The sequence below is a fragment of the Mus musculus genome, chromosome 6 (assembly GCF_000001635.26).
Source record: "Mus musculus strain C57BL/6J chromosome 6, GRCm38.p6 C57BL/6J".
Taxonomy (NCBI): Eukaryota; Metazoa; Chordata; class Mammalia; order Rodentia; family Muridae; genus Mus; species Mus musculus.
In genome coordinates this window covers 128,044,361-128,061,774 of record NC_000072.6, presented here as the reverse complement: position 1 = coordinate 128,061,774, position 17,414 = coordinate 128,044,361, and the positions used below count along the sequence as shown (strand labels likewise).

Genomic DNA, 17,414 nt, shown 5'->3' with positions numbered 1-17,414 from the left:
CAACAATACCTCCTCCATCCAAGCCCCACTCGGGGAGCCACCAAGTTGATGAGTTTTCTCAGAGGAGCATGAATGACAACCTCTCAGAAGATTTGTCAATGGTGTCCTCCTGCCCCCCAGGCAACTTTCCACCTCCCATGCACTCTAAAATTGTGCAAGACCACGTGTGGCCAGGACTTGAGTGGTTGATTCTCAGGTGAGGGTCTGACGGCCATCCCGCTGCCTCCTACAAGGGGGACACATGCTCAATGGCCCACTCTGCTTGTCTGCGGGCTCCCTCTGACCTCTCACTAGTTACCTACCCTTCTTGTTGCTTGGTAATACCTGGTGCAAAGCTGCTGGGGGCTATCTCGTCTACAGTGCAAGGATATCAGTGGGGTGAAGGGGTGTTGAAAGGCCCCTTAGGGCAGCAGGAGTGCAGCTGGAATGTGCTACCAGCCCCAATGGCTTCTCCCAGTGATCCACTTCCTCTAGAGAAGGAAGGGCGGTACCACCTTCTAAATCTTCACCCTGAGCCTGCAGAGAACATACTACATCCAAACCATCATACCGCGGATGCACCCCAGCCCATGCAGCAGTGGACTGGGCTCTAAGGTAGGAATCTGGTGTCTCAAGCTAGGGTGAGATGGGCTGTTCTGAGCCCATCTCCTGTTTTGAGCTGCTCGACCTTGAGCAAGTCCTTTTACTCCTGGATTCCACATCTGTCATCGGGAATTCTGTCATTGGGAATAGCTATGCCTGTCTCATGGAGTCGCTGTGAGAACTGAGCGAGGCGGAAGAGCAGCTGGGAAATGGAAGGTTCTCAGAAAGTGTCAGTTAGATCTGAATGTCTTTCCCATTCATCTCTTTTATGGTGTCTGCGAGGAACACAGCAGAGCAGTTTGACACATCCTCACTGGTCCATGCCAGATCTCAATATTTTCCTTCCTTTATTTATGGAGACAAATTTTTCAGTCACCCCGGTTTCCTGTCTACTCACTGCATCTTGGTATTGGGCCCTCCTCTCTGAACTTTTCTTCAAAGGGACCCCAAAAGCAGCTTCTATGAGAAAAACCTTAAGAAGCAGGCATCTCCCTCTCCCCTTGTTGTTAAAGTCACGATGCTGATGACGAAATCTGATTTAGTGGATTGTGAGCTGTGGGGGAGAGGCACCCGCTCAGCACCAAGGTGAGGTGGCCTTAGGCATCGAGATCCCTCCTCGGTAGCATTGACTCGACAGAGATGAGGGTCTTAGGGGTACTAAGTGTGGTGGCCAGTGGGGCAGAGCCGGTGGTACCCATGAGGAAGCAGACAGGTGAAGCTTTAGGCTTTTCTGTCACACTGTGGTCTTCTGACAAGGAGCCCCTCACTCAGCAGATACTAAGGTCGCTGTATTAACAAAGTTCTTTGACTCATAAAATCATGGGCTCCATGTTCCCACCACTGGGACAATTGGTACGTGTCCCAGTGTGTGGAGAAGCATACATGCGCTCTCCTGGCCCGATCAATCAGGGTCATCTTTCTCTTACTGCCTCTGTACCTATGCCGCAGTCCCAGCCACCAACTGCCCCCAGACCTTCCCAGACCTTTCTTCTTCAAATAGTCACCTGCTCTACCCCCCTCCTCCCCTTCTCTTCCCTCTTTTCACTTTCTTGATAAAACATCACAACTTTTCTTAAATCTTCATTGCTGTCCCTGTGTCCTCAATTTAGAATTTAAACTCTATGAGGGTGAGGGCTTGTCTGGTTTTATTCTGGTGTGTGTGTGTGTTGCTTTAAGCCCAGTTAACTAGGTCATTTTGCTTACTTGGTAATCTTTAGAAACTGTTGGATTTCAGTCTGGAAATGACCATCCATCCTCTTGTCACCTTTACTTGATGTCAGCACCAACCCTGAGGGTCTTCCATCCTGAGTGTTGTGCAAGCTCCGGGGTTGCCCACCTCCTCAGATCTACCCCTCTTCTCAGTAATTGTTAGTTATCTATGCCTGTGAGTACCTATAATAGATCTAGGAGATAAGATAGTTGAAAACTTGGCTTTGCTCTGCTAACACTGCTTTGCTTAGCACAGATCCCAGATACAAAGCCTTCCCTGGTATCCTCAGGAGGGTTCTTTCCAGGACCACCCCCTTTTAGATGCCAAAATCCATAGACTGTCAAGTCTCTTATGTAAAATGGTGTAGTTAGTATTTGCATATAACTGCACATATCTTCCTGCATACCTCTCTGGGTTACTTAGGGAGGCAATGCGATGCAAATGCTATGCAAATAATCTTTGTGCGATATTGTCCAGGGAATAATGACAAGAGCAAAATGACAGATGTCATTTTTTTTTTGACTTTTCCAATAGTTTTGATCTGAGATTGGTTGAATGCATGGATGAAAAGCCGTGGGCTCAGAGGAGTGCCTGTAGTAGTAGAAGATACTCAGTAAATCTCGTATTTGCTTATTTGCTGGCAAACATTTTAATGACCTGCCATTGACAGATTTGCCCTCAGAAGTGCTCTGGACCTTTGGAGGGTGTGCCTTCTGGGCCACAGGATGCTGTCTACATCAGTGGGGAAGGTACAGGTGTGATTGTTCTGGGTTGAGACTCTCCAAGTGTCAGCTTCCAGAGTGGTCACTGCCCCCAGGGCAGAAGGAGAACACCTACTTCTTTAAATTTCCACAGAGGGTCAGAGCACCTCCTTGAGATCTTAAAATACACCTCCCGGTCCTGATGGTGTCAGGTAGCTAGTTTATGGGTCCCGTCCTGGTTGTGATAACTCAGGCTAAGCTGGATAATAAACGAAAGTGGGACAGAGCTGCAGGATAAATATTGCTTCAGGGCATCTCCAGTGGCACAAATCACGGGGAAAATATCTCTCAGGCTTTTCATTTCTCCTCTTCCTCCCTGGCCCTCTGGTAGCAGCCTGCAAAGCAGGGTCCATCCATCACAGAGCCCCCGCCCCCAGCCCAGCCTCTGCTCTCAGCATCTTGCTTGCTGCAGGAGGCAGGATGCAGATCGCTCCTGATGCATCCTCCTCTCTGCCTCTCCACTCCGCTCCAGAGCGAGCCTGCGAGCCTGCGGAGCCCAGGTGGTGTGGAGAGGCAGCCTCCCCCTCTGTGGCCTTTTCTAGCTCCGGATGTCACCTGGCTCTGCAGTGTGTTTTTCTCTAGAACCAGAGGGTATAATAATTAGTGCTCCTTGATCTGCTGTGAATGCTCTGCCCCCGCCCCCCCCAAATGAAATGGCATGCTCAGCCAGCCCACCTGAGTACATAGAATCTGCACCATGAGAGTCTTCACTTGCCTTGCCTAGGTCCTGCTGACAAGCACTGTCTTCAGGGGCAAAAGGCTGTGAGGTGGGCTGTGGGTTAGGTGGAGAGACAGCAGATTCCAGTGTACCACTCTTGTAACAGATCCATCAACACTGTCACTTAGGGAGGCGTTGCTCAGCTCCGGGAGCATGCTGGCTTTGTAATCAGTGTCAGCTTGGGTATTGATGGAGCCCACGGGGAATACAAAGCTGCCTCAGGCTTGTAGCATGGAAAGGTAACTAACCGCAAGAGGCAGGCAGGTCCATTAACCAAGAGGGCTAGAGGTTCCCATCCTGCTGTGCGCCTGCCTCAGAAACATAGTAGCCGTTTTCCGCACCTGCTGACCCTAGGCTTTCTGGAAAAGTGGCTTTCTAGCCCACTTCTCCATTCTCTTTCCCGAACATTCCAGAAGCTTCCTAAGTAGTCCTTTCCCATCCAGCACTGAGACTGTACCCACTGACCTGGTTATCTGGCTACTGGTCCCTTGCCGTCCTTCAGAGAAGCTGTGCTCCCTGACCTGGTTACTGTGACTGATTCTTTGCCATTCTACAGAGTAGCCATGATCACTGACCTGGTTATCCCAACTAGTTGTTTGCCCTCTGATGGCTTGGTGGTCCCCACTGTCTTGGTCCCCACTGTCTTGGTTACTCAGGCCTGCTGTGTGGAGGGTGCTCAGTGCCCCTGGGGGATTAATTTTAGCAGCTCCTTTCCTTGTGGTCTCACCAGCACTAGAGAATCTGACGTCCTTTTTTTTTTTTGATTCTGTGGGCACCAGACACTCACTGGGTGCACATACTTACAAGCAGACAAAATATCCAGGCTGCTCTTCTTGTGCATTTGTGGATCCGTTGTCAACTTTGGGACTCTGCTTTACTCTCCAAGAGTTATTTTGTTCCCTGTTCCAGACAGATCCCTGCTCACCCTGGTCTAGAGCAGTGGCTTCCAGGATGGAAGAAGTCACACCTTCTTAGTTAGGCCCTTTATTAATACTGGAGCATTTATCACATTCTTGTGCTGCTTAAAATATTCAGCGTTTAAACCAGGTTGGATGGTGTACACCTTTAATCCCAGTACTCAGGAGGCAGATCTCTGTGAGTCTGAGGCCAGCTGGTCTACTTAGTGAGTTCTAGTACAGCCAGGGCTATAAAGAGAGAGACATCTTTCAAAACAACAGTAACAACAAAATGGTTTGTTAACTTTTTTTTTTTCTGCATTGAAAGTCTTCCCTGGAGAGATGGCTGAGAGGGTTGCGAGCACATACTGCTCTTGCAGAGGACCTGAGTTTGGTTCCCAGCACCCACGCAGAGGCACACAACTATCTGTTAACTCCAGCTCTAGAGGATCTGATGCCCGTTTTTGATCCTGTAGGTACCAGGCACTCATGGGATGCACATACTTAAATGCAGATGAAACATCCATACGCTTGAAATAAAAATATAAAAATAAATCTTAAAAATAAAGTCTTCCTTTAAGTGTTTAGTTCTTTGAAAGCAGGGACCAGTAAATGGAGCCTGTATCTTATGTTCAAGGCTCATCAGACCTTAGTGTCTGTTGAATGTATAGAGCAAAGTAGGAAGTTTGTGGACCAGGAAGTCAGGAAATTGTGTGCATGTGTGTGTGTGTGTGTGTGTGTGTGTGTGTGTTGCTACTGCTGCTGCTACTGTTGCTGTTGCTATTGTGTTATTATATGGCAACCCTGGAAAGGTGCTTTTGCCATAGGGGACCTCCTTTTGCCCTCATTTGCTCCGAGGGATTGGTGCCTGAGTGCTTCTAGGTTGCCTTCAGTTTCTGACATCCCATACTTCTGTGCAGTGAGGAGGTGGCTGTATTCATTGTCCTGAGCTTAGGCACAGGGCCTTCCTGTCGCAGGCCCAGCACACATTCCCAGTTGCTCACCCATGGTTTCCATCCACAATGAAGATACATAGAGTGCTTTTGCTGTAGTAGTATAAGGTTGCCTCCTTCATTGGTGCCTTCTTGTTTTCTGAGTAAGTGGCCAGGAGGACTCCAAAGGCTTTTGCCACCAGCCTTGTCTCTTGTGATGTGCTACGTTGGGACAAGCCTCTGACTTAACCTGTGTTCTGTGAATATGGCTCTTGAGAGATAAAGCTGGTATGCTACTTTCGTCGTGTTGGTTTTCAGAATTGGTGGTGGTGGCCGGGCATGGAGGGACCACAGTTTTCCTTGGTCTTGATCATGGAGGCACTGCGGTATTTGGACCTTTGGTCGTACATGGGTGAGACAGAGAGACAGAAGGAACCAAGACATTGGCATTCAGGCCTGTTCAGCTGGAGAAGGTATGGGACCAGTCTCCACTGATGCCAGGAAGGAAGCCTGGGCACAGCAGGCCAGACTCCTCGTGCTTCCTGTTGGTCTGGGCTCCTTTTACTTAGTACCTCTCAGTACATTAAAAATCTTAGACTACCAGGCTGTGCCTGTGGGAGCCAAGAGAGAGCTAGAGGTTTGAACTTCCCAGAAGGCAAAGAGTCTCTAGTAAGGGCCTGACTTTGGGGTAGCATGCCCCAGAAGGAGTTTCTCCGTAGTGCAGAAGTGCTCAACATTTCTAGTGTCTCATTTTGCAGCCTCAGTTTCTCCTCCTGAACCGCTGTGTCCTGCTGTGTGGTGAACTGTGTGACTGGCATTTCAGCATTGCCGTGAGGGTTGCTTTATAAATAGAAGGATACCTAATACCAGCCCGGTACTGAGCAGGGACGGGTGGCTTCTGCAGCAGTGCCGTGGAAATGAGCATTGATGTTCAGTTTTTGGAATCTGCATTAAGCAGAACAATGCTAGGATACAGGCTGCACCCTACTGCATTTTTGGGGGGTTTGGGGGGGGAACATGCACTGCCCACTTGAGCCAGCCAGGTCTGAAGAGTCATGGTTTTGGGGTTTGTCCAGATCTCTGCCTCCATGGGCCTTCCCAGTGTTGAGTGCATTCCACGTCCTCTGTCAAGAGTTTCCATCCATCCTATCACCTGTCATTAGTCAGCTAGGCACTGTGTTAGATTCTGGGGTCTGAAGATCAGATAAGAATAACCCCACCCCTGGTTACTCCCCTGTGAGGATGAAGATCACAGCAGTATGCAGAGCCTTAATTTTGGGGTGCTCAGAGAGCGGAGGTGAACATGTGCACATGGGGAGAAGACAGTGGCTCCGTAGAGAAGCAAGGGACCCCAAAAGGGTGTGCACCGCTTACCAGGAACAGGCAAAGACCCGAGGGAGTGTATTCTTACTGCTGTGAAGAAGCAGCTGACAGGTACCACGCGCCTCCCTGTGTTGCCTGTGTGTTAGTGGATGCGAGGGCATTCTAATGGGCCATGCCTGTGTAGCACTATGGTCTTAAAGGACACCTATCATCGCCTGCTGACTAGGTAGAGTGTTTTATTTCTAACTAATTTCAAGCACAGTGAAAATGTTAGTTAAAAGAAGACTCAGTAGTTGAATGACTTCCTTGCCACTGAGGTGCCTGTCCCTACCACTTGGTGTATTGGACTCCATTCTAGGACCAAGGTATAGCCAAGAAGACGTCAGTCCGGGCAGAGAAAACCCTGAGAGAAGCTTGAACAAGCTCTCCAGTTTTCCTGAATACCAGATCCTCCCAACCCCATCACTTCACTGAGACTTAGACACTGTTTCATGTCGCCTGCCTACCCATTCTTGTTTGACACGGTGCACACTGGAGCTGTTGAGAGTGTTGTAAAAGTGTACCAACATTTGGGTAAAGAGAGCCCTGGGTAGGAGGGATCACACAGGAGATGTGAGATGTCCCTTCAGAGCCACCGAGCAAGAGATTTAGGCAGGTGGGGGTATTATGAGGGTGGAGAACTGACATTCTTACCAGTATCAGGAAACCTTGTTTAAATTAAAAAAAAAAAAAAAGTAAAGGCTAGAGGTGTTTATGTTTTTAATTTGCATAGCTTCCACTGGTTCTGAGTTCTTAGTAGCTAAGAAAGGAAGCAGGGCTGGGGATGTATATCAGGGTAGAGCACTTACCTGGACTGTGTGAGGTCTTGTGTTCTGACACCACTCCCTTATAAAACTGGAAAAAAAAAGAGAGAAGAAATGAACAAAAATAAGAAAGGAAGTTGTGAAATTTCTCACCACTGAAATGCAGACAGACTTTGCCTTTTAGGGCACAGTGGTCCGGAGGCTGCAGAGGCTGGGTGGAGAGATGACGAGCACTTTTTCCTGGGAATGTGGCTCCACTCTTCTGCCTCCAGGAAGAATTAATTGTGTCTGCCAGGGGCCTCTGGGCAGATCTGAGCTCCTTCAGGCTCCTCTGTCGGGGGTCTTGTACTTGATTTGGTCTCTTCTGCACCCAGCTCAGTGCTGGGCATGCAGTATGTGTTAACACACAGTGGTGGTGGGTGATTTGAGCTCCCCGTACCCCCTGTGTTTTCCTTTTCTTTTTCTTGCTCATCTTTTGTTCCTTCACTAACCCTTTCTTCTGCTCCCTGCATGCTTGGTGGCTTTTCCTTCCCATCTGCATTTTTGTCTTTAGCATGGTGGGTGAGCCATAGGGTTGGAGATCTTTGACCCTCCTGTGCCTGACATTTACAGGACTCAAATGTAGTCACTAGCTAATTCCTGAAAGCTTAGGTATAGTTTTCACAGTGTGAGATACTGAGATGGAACTGTGTCCAGGCTGAGGGTACAGGTAGGACTCTGCCCTCACCGCCATCTGCTTGTGACACTGTGTTGGGAGGGTGGGCTTAGCTTGTGGGTAGGGGCAAGTGTTCTCTCTGGGTACACGGCAGCAGATCTGATGGACAATCGTGGAGAGGTTCTGTGGCTCCCACCTGCCTATTTCCATATGCCCCATCACACAGAGATCTGGTTGCCACAGCAGCGGATCTGATGGACAGTTGTGGAGAGGTTCTGTGGCTCCCACCTGCCTATTTCCGTATGCCCCATCACACAGAGCTCTGGTTGCTCACCCTCTGATGTGGTTTCTCCCGGGAGGACTGAGGAATGAGAGTTATTCTGTAGCTTTTTATGCAGAGGAATGTGTGATCTGAACAATGCTGAGCCTGAAATGCCCTGGATTCCTCCGATGACGCTGGCATTAGGCAGGACCCATCAGGATCTGGAAATAGGCTGTGGGAGCCTGGGGAGACCCAATTGTTTGTGGCAACCCCAAAGCCATTATCCTGCCTCATCCTGGAACCAGGGATGCCACAGACAGGAAGGCACCTCCCAAAGTCATCTAGGAAGGAAGGGACTTCGAACAGCCACGCAGGGTAAATTACACTCCCTGACACTTGCCCATGCGTACCCCAGGTGGGGCAGGCTCAGCTGGCCTAGGGTTGCAGCTAGCACCTGCTTGGGTCACCTGTTCCTGTCCTTAACAGTGCCCCTCTGCAGGCTTCCTGTTGCATTTGAAGCCTGTTTCTCTCTTCTGCCCTGAATAAAACAAGAGGTGAGACCATCGTCCTTCATTGTGGAGCCTTGGGACTCAAGAGGGTATGATGTTTCCCTTCTGTTCTGGAGACCCAGTGGGAGGTTCCGTCTGCTACACACAGATGAGGCAGGCAGCTGAATGGAATTTGTAACGGATAAAATATTGGCTCAATTTGGAATTGGTTTTCTGTAATCTAATAGATCACAAAGGTGTAGTTCTGTGCCGAGCTCACGTCATAGGTTTTTAAAAGCCAGCTCTGATTTGTTTCAGCAGTCGGGGGGTGAATCTATGAGCGAAGAGTCTGGGTTATATATCGTGCACTGGAGAGCTGGGGCCCTGCAGGAAAGCACCCAGAGTGCAGATTCTTAACCGGAGCCTGCAGCTGCCATGGGGTCAGATGGCCTAGAGACACCTTTCCACAGCTACAATTCCTTTTCTTCTCATGGTGTGCATCTTGGCATCCATTAAACTCATTGCCATCTTTGAGAGTGAATCCCTAGGTATTTCCTGCAGCTGGGTCAGTCTTCCTGGCCAGGTGTGGCCCTGCAGGAGGCGACCAGCTCAAAATTTAATGTCTAGAAAGTATACACTCCAGTGGGCTATCAACCCACGTTCACTGAGACTCTTGTGGGTGATCCATGTCTCTACAGAGGTGCAGGGGCTACTTCCCAAACAATCTCTCTCTCTCTCTCTCTCTCTCTCTCTCTCTCTCTCTCACACACACACACACACACACACACACACACACACACACACACAGACAGAACTATGATGGAAAAAACCTCATGAAATATTATTTAATTAAAAAAATTATTATTAATAGTAATGGTATTAATTATTTTGCATGTGCAAGTGTGTGTGCACACACATGCCAGAGCAGGAGTGTGGAGGTCAGAGGGCAACTTTGTGGATACCTCATTATTTACCATAAATAGGTTCTGGGGATCAAATTCAGGTCACCAGGCTTGTGTGGCAAGTGCCTTTACCCACTGAGCCATCTCCTTGGCCCCTCATGGAAAAGATTTTTTTAAATCCTGACTTTGTGACTGTGGTCTCTGTCTTCCCCCACCGCCCCCCACGTGCTTTATTGCCAGAAGTAAGGATCCAGTGGACACAGGCACCAGGATCCAGATCTGTGTATTTATTCTGTTTTCTCTACTGACCTACTCAACTAATTTGGCAGCCCCTGAACGGGTCACAGCCTGTGGTTTGCAAAGCCCTGATCTGGGGTTGGTAACAGGTTAGAGCAAGTGGAGGCATTGAACATGGGGATCCGTTTGGGTCACAGTGCAGGCCCGGTCACTGTACCTCAGGTTCTTTAATTCTTGAAATTGGGTTTCCCATCTTCACAGTCATCAGTGCTTTCAGAGCGAGCACCTGTCAGCCCCGTGTCTTCCAGCGAGGTCCCTCTCATCATATCCTCACACCGTCTCTCTGAAGGAAACCGGGTCTCAAGTCAAACACGGCTCTTTCCGTGTATTGATTGAAGTCTATCATTTATAAAATTACCATCGGAACCTTGATTTGTGATTTCGCAGGGTCAGCAACATTCACTGAGAGGTTTTAGGGTCTGGCAGATCAGCACACTGAATAAATAAATCATCAAGTTCAGGTTTGGGGATCTGAGGCTCGTAGAACCCACAGTGCACTTCCCTCAAGGAGCTTTGTCTGGGAAGGGGGCACGAGGCACACAGGCACTGCAGCATTAACAGAGCCATCACAGAGACACTGGCTGGCCCAACTAGAAGGGATTTAGAAGGGGAGGAACTGAGCAAGGAAGAGGTGAGGTTTGAGTTGGGTCTTGAAGCTCACATAGGAGTTTGATTGGAAGAACCTGCCAGACTATGGGAATGCTACGCAAAGTCCCCCGAGTTTGGAATAAAACTTGATTTTGAAGTTGAAGCAGCTTATGGCCAGATTTATCTCAGAAAGACAGTTGCAAAGGCTTGTGTAGTAGAAGGCGATGAGTGAGTAGGGAGGGGCCTGGGGGAGAGCAAGCAGGGTATCTGATAATCTCCAGTTGGGTTATGGAGCATGGCCAGGGGTCAGCGGTCGGGGAGAAGGTCAGCCAGGGATGGATGCTAGGCTCAGGTGTGCAAGCAGAGAGCCGAGGGAGAAGCGTCTGAGTTCTCTCTGGGCGTCCAGTTATTCTCCAGTTCCAGCGAGGGGAAGAGAAGTAAAGTCGGTGTTGACACTCATGTCTTCCCAGTTAGAGCCTGGTACCTGGATGGGAGTTGGGCTCTGGAAGGAACCTATTCCATGAGGCAGACCAGTGATGATTAGAATAAAAACAGTCACTCTGCACTATCTACTAACTGCAGTTTGTGCCATGGACTGACTCAGGTACCATTGGCACGTAGATCACCAATACACACGGTGAGGAATTTACTGTGAATTCAGATAAGGGAACTGGGAGACTTTTTAAGAACAGAGCTGCATCACACATCGGCTTCCTAAAGAGGAGGCAGAGGCAGGCAGGTGGGGCTCAGTCAGAAGGCGTGGTGATAGTGGGGACTGAGGCATGGCCTGGCTATTCCAGCGGAGCTTGAGCAGAGTATAACTGCTGTCTCTGTGGATGTTCTCTGGGATTTCTGGAGAGGGAAGAAAGGGTGAGCCCACTGCATCCTGGGACAGCTCAGCTGGGAGGCCGACTTGATGCCCAACCTTGCCTTGCAGGAAAACTGAAGGCCACAGAAGTGAAGTGACTTGTTCACAGGTAGAACCTAGATTCAAGTGTGAGTCTTCCAGCCCTACCTCCCATGGCCTTTCCTCTGGTCTCCACTGCCTCTCCAGAAGATCCATGCATTTTATGACCTGACTTACTTTCTCCCAACATTCGGTCCACCCTCCCCCTTGGCTGAATCTGCCAGGTTCCTCCTGTTGTCTATCCATGACTGAGCTTAAAACAAGCCACAGATAGAACGCAAGTTGGCTGAATAGTTCTTGTCAAGGCACAGATACCTAGGTGTGCATGCATGTATGTTTGTGTGTTGGAAACCTACATGTCTTAGAGGGCCACAGAGGGCTTTGAAGTCTGTTAGGAGGGACTGTGTGCGGTCAGGAGTGGACTGGGTTTTTGGCAACTTGGAACTGGTGGAGAAGCTGTGGGCTCTAGAGCCTTGGCCTCTGATCTGCCAGCCCCTCCTGCCCAAAGAAAGGGGTGCAGATGTGGGAAGTTAATTACTCAATTAATTCTAACAGCTCAGGCGGCTGCTGCTCAGGAGATGATCTGCTGATGGGATGCGGAAACTGTTCATTTGCTAATTCTAGTAACTGACAGAAGATGGAAACTTTGGGGGTTGGGAGACAGGAATGCAGTTAGCATAACCCCGGGGTCCTTGGACCATGGCATGCTTGAGTGTCAACCTTATTGGTCTTAAGTGAAGGAGTGGCTCACCCACTTCTGCCTTTCTTCCCAGGATCTCTTGCTCCCTAGCATTTGCTTTAGAACAGTTGGTTGGGTTCCGTCCATCCATCTATCCATCCATCCATCCATCCATCCATCCTACATGCTTGCGGACTAGAGGCACAAGATGAGGGTGTGTTAGATGCTAAGGGAGACTTGTCGTGACCTGTTGCCTGCAGCTGACACTCACCTGCAGTCATTGTGCCCTCTTGGGCTGTCTAGGCAATCAGTTACCTCCAGGTAGTGCAGGAGGAGCTGTGTGTTGTGGCCACAAGGAAGATCTTTAATTGGGTCATCAGCCTGAGGAGCCTCCATGCCAAGGGACAGTGGGCTGATTGAAGCTGAGAAGTGGGGCAGGTTGGTAGAGAACTTAGTGAAAGTATGCGATTACCTCTGAGGCCAGATTGTCCAGGATGGAGTTGAGTTAGAGGCAGAAGGAGGAGAATCAGCAGTGTGGGTGGTTATAGATAGATGATGTCTGAGATCAGGTTGAAAGCTGCCTGGGCTTAAGTTGTGTACTATGTTCATCTCCTTTGCTGACCTTTGCCAGGGGTTAGAGTGCATGTGAAAGTGAGAGGAGAAGTCAGGGCCCTGAGATAGTCCTTTGGTAAGTTAGATGGGTCCAGGTTAGGGTGGGGCTTGGGGGATGGCAAATTGCCCAGGAGGGTGGGGCTGAGCAATGTTACTTTAGCAGACATGTCCCTTTTGAAGATGGGAGAGGTTATTATTAGTTTTTTTTAATTTATTTTTTAAACTATTTTTCTCATCATGGTGTACAGTACCTGAAAGAAACAACATAAGGACGTCTATTATGGCAGTGGAAATATGGTGGTGGGAGTGTTTAAGACCAGGGTGTAGAGTAGCTGGTTACATAATATCCTAGTCAGGACTTAGAGAGTTGGGACTAAAGTCAGACATGGCCCCCATGTCTCCCAGCTAGGCTCCATCTCTCAAAGCTCCCTGGTCTCCTGAAACAATGCTACCAGCTGAGGATCAATTGTTCAGGCCCCTGAGTCCTTGGGTGACTTTTCATCCCCAAGCATAATGGGGTATAACTTTAGAGGGTGGCAGAAATGTCTTGAGATTGCTTTGACCTGTCTGCGGGATGCAGGGTGACAGCGAGGGAACCCTGCCCGTGCATCCATAGCTGGAGAAAGTTCTCTAGAGGTGGTGGGACATCGCTCCGGCATGGGAGAGGAAGAGCCAGTTACAGCGGGGTCCACAGCCTTCTAAGCAGCAACCCTTAAATGGTTGCACATTATAGCTGGCAAGTTTATTAACAGAGCTGCTGTGTCAGGGTCCAGCCTCAGATATTCCAGCTTTAGCTGAAGCAGTGTGGGCCAGGTCTTTGTCTATGACACTCAGGTTCTAAAAACAGAGGCTTGGGGACCACACTTAAAGAGAAACTGCTTAGAAAGCACTCTGTTGTGGAGAGTGTTGGACCAGGACTCCCAGGAGGTGGATCTGACTAGTAGGTGGTGGGCCTTAGGTGTGGTCTTTTTGCCTGGGAGTGATGGTGTCTGCTGCAGTTACTTCCTGATACTCTGTGAGGGTTAGATCAGGAAGCTCCCTCTGACCAGCACACATCTTCCTATACTCAGAGCTGTTGTCATTGCCTGTGAAGTGTTAGTAGGTATGTTTAGGAAAGTCTGTCCCGATAGGTCAAAGCCACGGATGGGAAGGGAGACTACAAGGACCATTCCCTCAGCCCAGAAAGCGAGTCTGTCCCTTTAAGGTGTGGGTGGCTGTTTCTGGCTCGAGGTAGTCGGTGACAGGGAGCCAGGTCCCAAAGCTCCCTAATTACAGCACCTGCTGGCTATCTCTTCCCCTCTCGCTGGTGCTGATGCTGCTTAAACTGGGCAATTAGAGTTGTAAGATGCTGCTGGTGGCCCCAGGCCTGTGTGACCTGTCCTGCCTGGAGTGATTTTGCTGATGTCCTGGAGCGTGAGGTTGGATCAGGATAGCTTGTGTCCAGGGTGCCTGTCTTCTCTGCCCCTCCTTAAGCCAGCTTCCAGTCTCTTGGATCTTTTGGTGGTGTACAAATTGGAATATGGCTGCCGTGCACTACAGAAGGATGATGTCATTGTGTGTAGTTGCATGAATGGCAAGACTTTGTTGCTAAATTCCATTGGTTCGTTGGTTCTGCGGTCTTTATTCTTAGTTTCCGGTATCCAGTGAGGTTAGAGGACATCACTAAAAACGATTAGGACAAAGCTCATCTCTAGGCTTCACCTTTGGCTTTAGGGTGTATTTAGATGCAATCAACACTTGTTTGCTGAGTGTGGCTGTGTACCTGGTACGGTCCTGGGAGAGACTCCACGTTAGGGAGGGACAGGAGTCATTTCAGATGAGTTCATCCCTTGGGGCTATGTTTTTATCTGACTCCTGCTGTCAGGACAAGAAAATGGGTGCTGTGCTAGCTTTCGCTTTCTTGGAACTTCTGAGGATTTGTAAGGCGGCTTTAGGGGATCTTTTGCTGTGGAGACAGGGGTCACATTCAGAAATGGAATCTGGGTGTGCCAAAGGCAGCCCCTGACTCACGATCTGTAGGTTGGAAGGTGTGGCCTTTGGAAGGTGTGGCCTGGGGGTTTCTGGTCTCTGTACCAGGGGCTGGTGTCAGGGGATGACTAGTCCCTCTGTAACTCCCAGGTCAGCGCCCTCAGTGAGCCTAGCTTCTCTATCTCCTGTCCCCGCTGGCCGCCTGCTGTGGCTACGTGCTACAGCTGGGCCTGCAGAACTTAAAATAGCAGTATGAGCTGTCCGCCTTGCATGTGGGGAGCCTGCCTGAGGCATGATGGGGCAGCTGCTTGGCCCTAACCTAATGGGGTGGAGAGCATTTTGGGGGTTTCTTCTTGGTTCAGAGTAGGGTTTAGGGGATCAAAGTGGCTAGAGGCATGTAACTGGTGTCCAGGGGTTCAGAGGGCTTGTCTTCTGTGGACTGTTTGAGGAACACATCAGTCCTGGGCTCAGATCTCCCACTGCAGCTCAGAGGAGGCCTTCAGGCTTGGCATCCTGGTCGGTCTCCCTGGAACTTTCTGTGGCTCAGAGTTAGCCATATAGGCCCCATTACAGCCTAAAGGAAGAAAGCAAGTGAAGTGAAGAGTTGGGACAGGGGACACCTGTACTACTTCCCAGTGCCAGGGCATCTGGGGTCTCTGCTGAGCAGGGAATAGCCTGGCTTCCTTACCCTAGCTGCCCTCTCTAAGAAAATCAAGATGGTACCTAAGGGAAACCACCTCCAGGCTTGCCTGCCTTCATTCCCTCATGCAGAAAAATGTGCAGAGCACACACACACACACACACACACACACACACACACACACACACACCTGTCCTTGGCTATGGGAATGTGGCAGGGAACAGGACAGACACACATCTTTGCCCTTCTAAAGATGGTTTCTAGTAGGTTGACTTCATAAACGATTTCTGTAGTAAAAATATACGTTCCCTTGTGTTTGGGGAGTAAGTAGAATGGAGGAAGCAGAAGGTGGTAAGAGTGTGCTGGCAACGTCCTGGAGAAGGAGGCATCTGAATGAAGGTTAAGGGGCAGGTGAATTGGCAGTGTAGAGATCTGAGGAAAGGATACTCAGGTGGAATGAACACCTAGGCTCAATTCAGGCTCTGAAGTAAGAGAACAGAATGGGTGGTGTGGCCAGAGTGAGGGGGTGGGGCAGGCAGGTGGGTGGGAGGGAGTGAGTGATCGATTTTTCTAAGAACTTTTACTCTGGGGGCAGTGGGAAGCTGTAGGGTCTTGCACAGAGCCCTGATTTGGTCTGCCTCATGGGACAGGATTACTGGTTACTGCAGTTGTCTTTCTGGGGTTCATGGTCTCTGTGAGGAGGCCCCAGCGAACTGAGAAAGCTTCCAGCCCCGTTATCCCTGCGCACCTGGTTCAGCCTCCATCACTCCAACCACTGAGACTTTCACTCCGGCGGGGGGGGGGGGGGGGTTTGTGGAGGTAGGGAGGGCTCTGGGTGGGGCTGGGTTTGTTACAGTGGTTTGCTGAAGTCTGCTTAGACGGCCAATTGAGAGCTTCACAGTAAGTAATCAGGGAATTTACCAGCTGGTGTTGTCCGGTTGTTTGCAATTGGCCATGGTGGCCATTGGTAAGCATTGTGGATCAGGGCTTTCCCCACGGGCCAGTTGGTAAGCATGTAGTACCTATTCCAGCTTTACTATCTCTACTCCGCCGGACCATGGTTGTGGAGGACAGGGCTCGTCTTTGCCTTCATTTGGCAAAGTGTCTGTGTTCATGGTCTGTGAAGTGTGAAAGGGAAAGGGAGCATTGGATGGAGGAGATGGAGGTGGTGTTCAGGGCAAGCAGCGGTTGCTATGTTTTTCAGGATAGACAGGCTGTGTATGTCCCGTGAGGTTGCAGGGGGTGTGGAAATTGCATGGTTATCCTAGCTTGGTAATCCTAATGGAGGGTTGCTTCTTTCCTTTCCTTTGTTCCTCTCTGCGTGTGCAGGATGGGTGTGAAGTATGCCTCAGTTCGGGCCAGCCTTGTACACAAAAGCACAGCCTAACGCTGTTCTCAGATAAAGCTGCTAGATCCGTTTTAGAAGTCAGGAGACGTAGATTCTACCCAGCTCCACGAACTCATTTCTCATTTAGAACTCGGGATGCGTTCCCTGCTTATCTCGCAGGGGTCTGCTGTGAGGATCTGATACGTTCAGAAGTATAAAAGTCTCTTTTTAAAAAAAAAAAAAAAAACGAGTCCTAAGAAATGTTGCTTTTGCCTATGTCGTCTCTGGGCTGGAACTCCCCCTCCCTCTGTGTTCCTCCGGATAGGATGTTGTGCAAGCCTCCCCCACAAGCCACTTTTCTTGTAGCCTTCTTCCCCTCTGAGCAGGGCCTCTCAGCATTCAGTGGACATCCAATGTCCACTCTTTGCAGAGACACAGACTGAGCAGGAGTCTTCCCTGATGACACGGAGGTGGCGAGCCCAGGATAGGCACTCTGTGGGTGCCGAGGAACTCTAGTGGCTAATTAACTTATGTGGGGTCTTTTTTGTTTCTGTCACACTCCTATGACGTGCTGCTTAGCTGAGGTGTGAGTGTGAATAGCAGTTATGAAGGGTAGTGCTTTCTAGTAGATAGGAAAATTCCCAGATCATCTGTCCTTCATGATCACACCCAGCTCCATTACATGGATAAAAAATAGAAGTGTGCTCATTCATTCATTCACTCTCTCATTCATTCATTCATTCATTCACCTCATGCCCTTTGCTCAGAGAACTGCAAGCCCCCTGCCTAGGTGGCCTGGACAGCAACTAGGGCCCTGATTCTTCCGTCTGGCCCTCAGTCTCCATGTTCTTGCTTCAAGCCCGT

General features: G+C 49.6%; 1 protein-coding gene across 7 annotated transcripts in view; it reads left to right on the top strand.

The window, feature by feature from the left end:
- The window catches only part of Tspan9 (tetraspanin 9), a 182,183-nt gene that overhangs the window by 81,804 nt on the left and 82,965 nt on the right, over window positions 1-17,414 (top strand). The window lies entirely within an intron of this gene.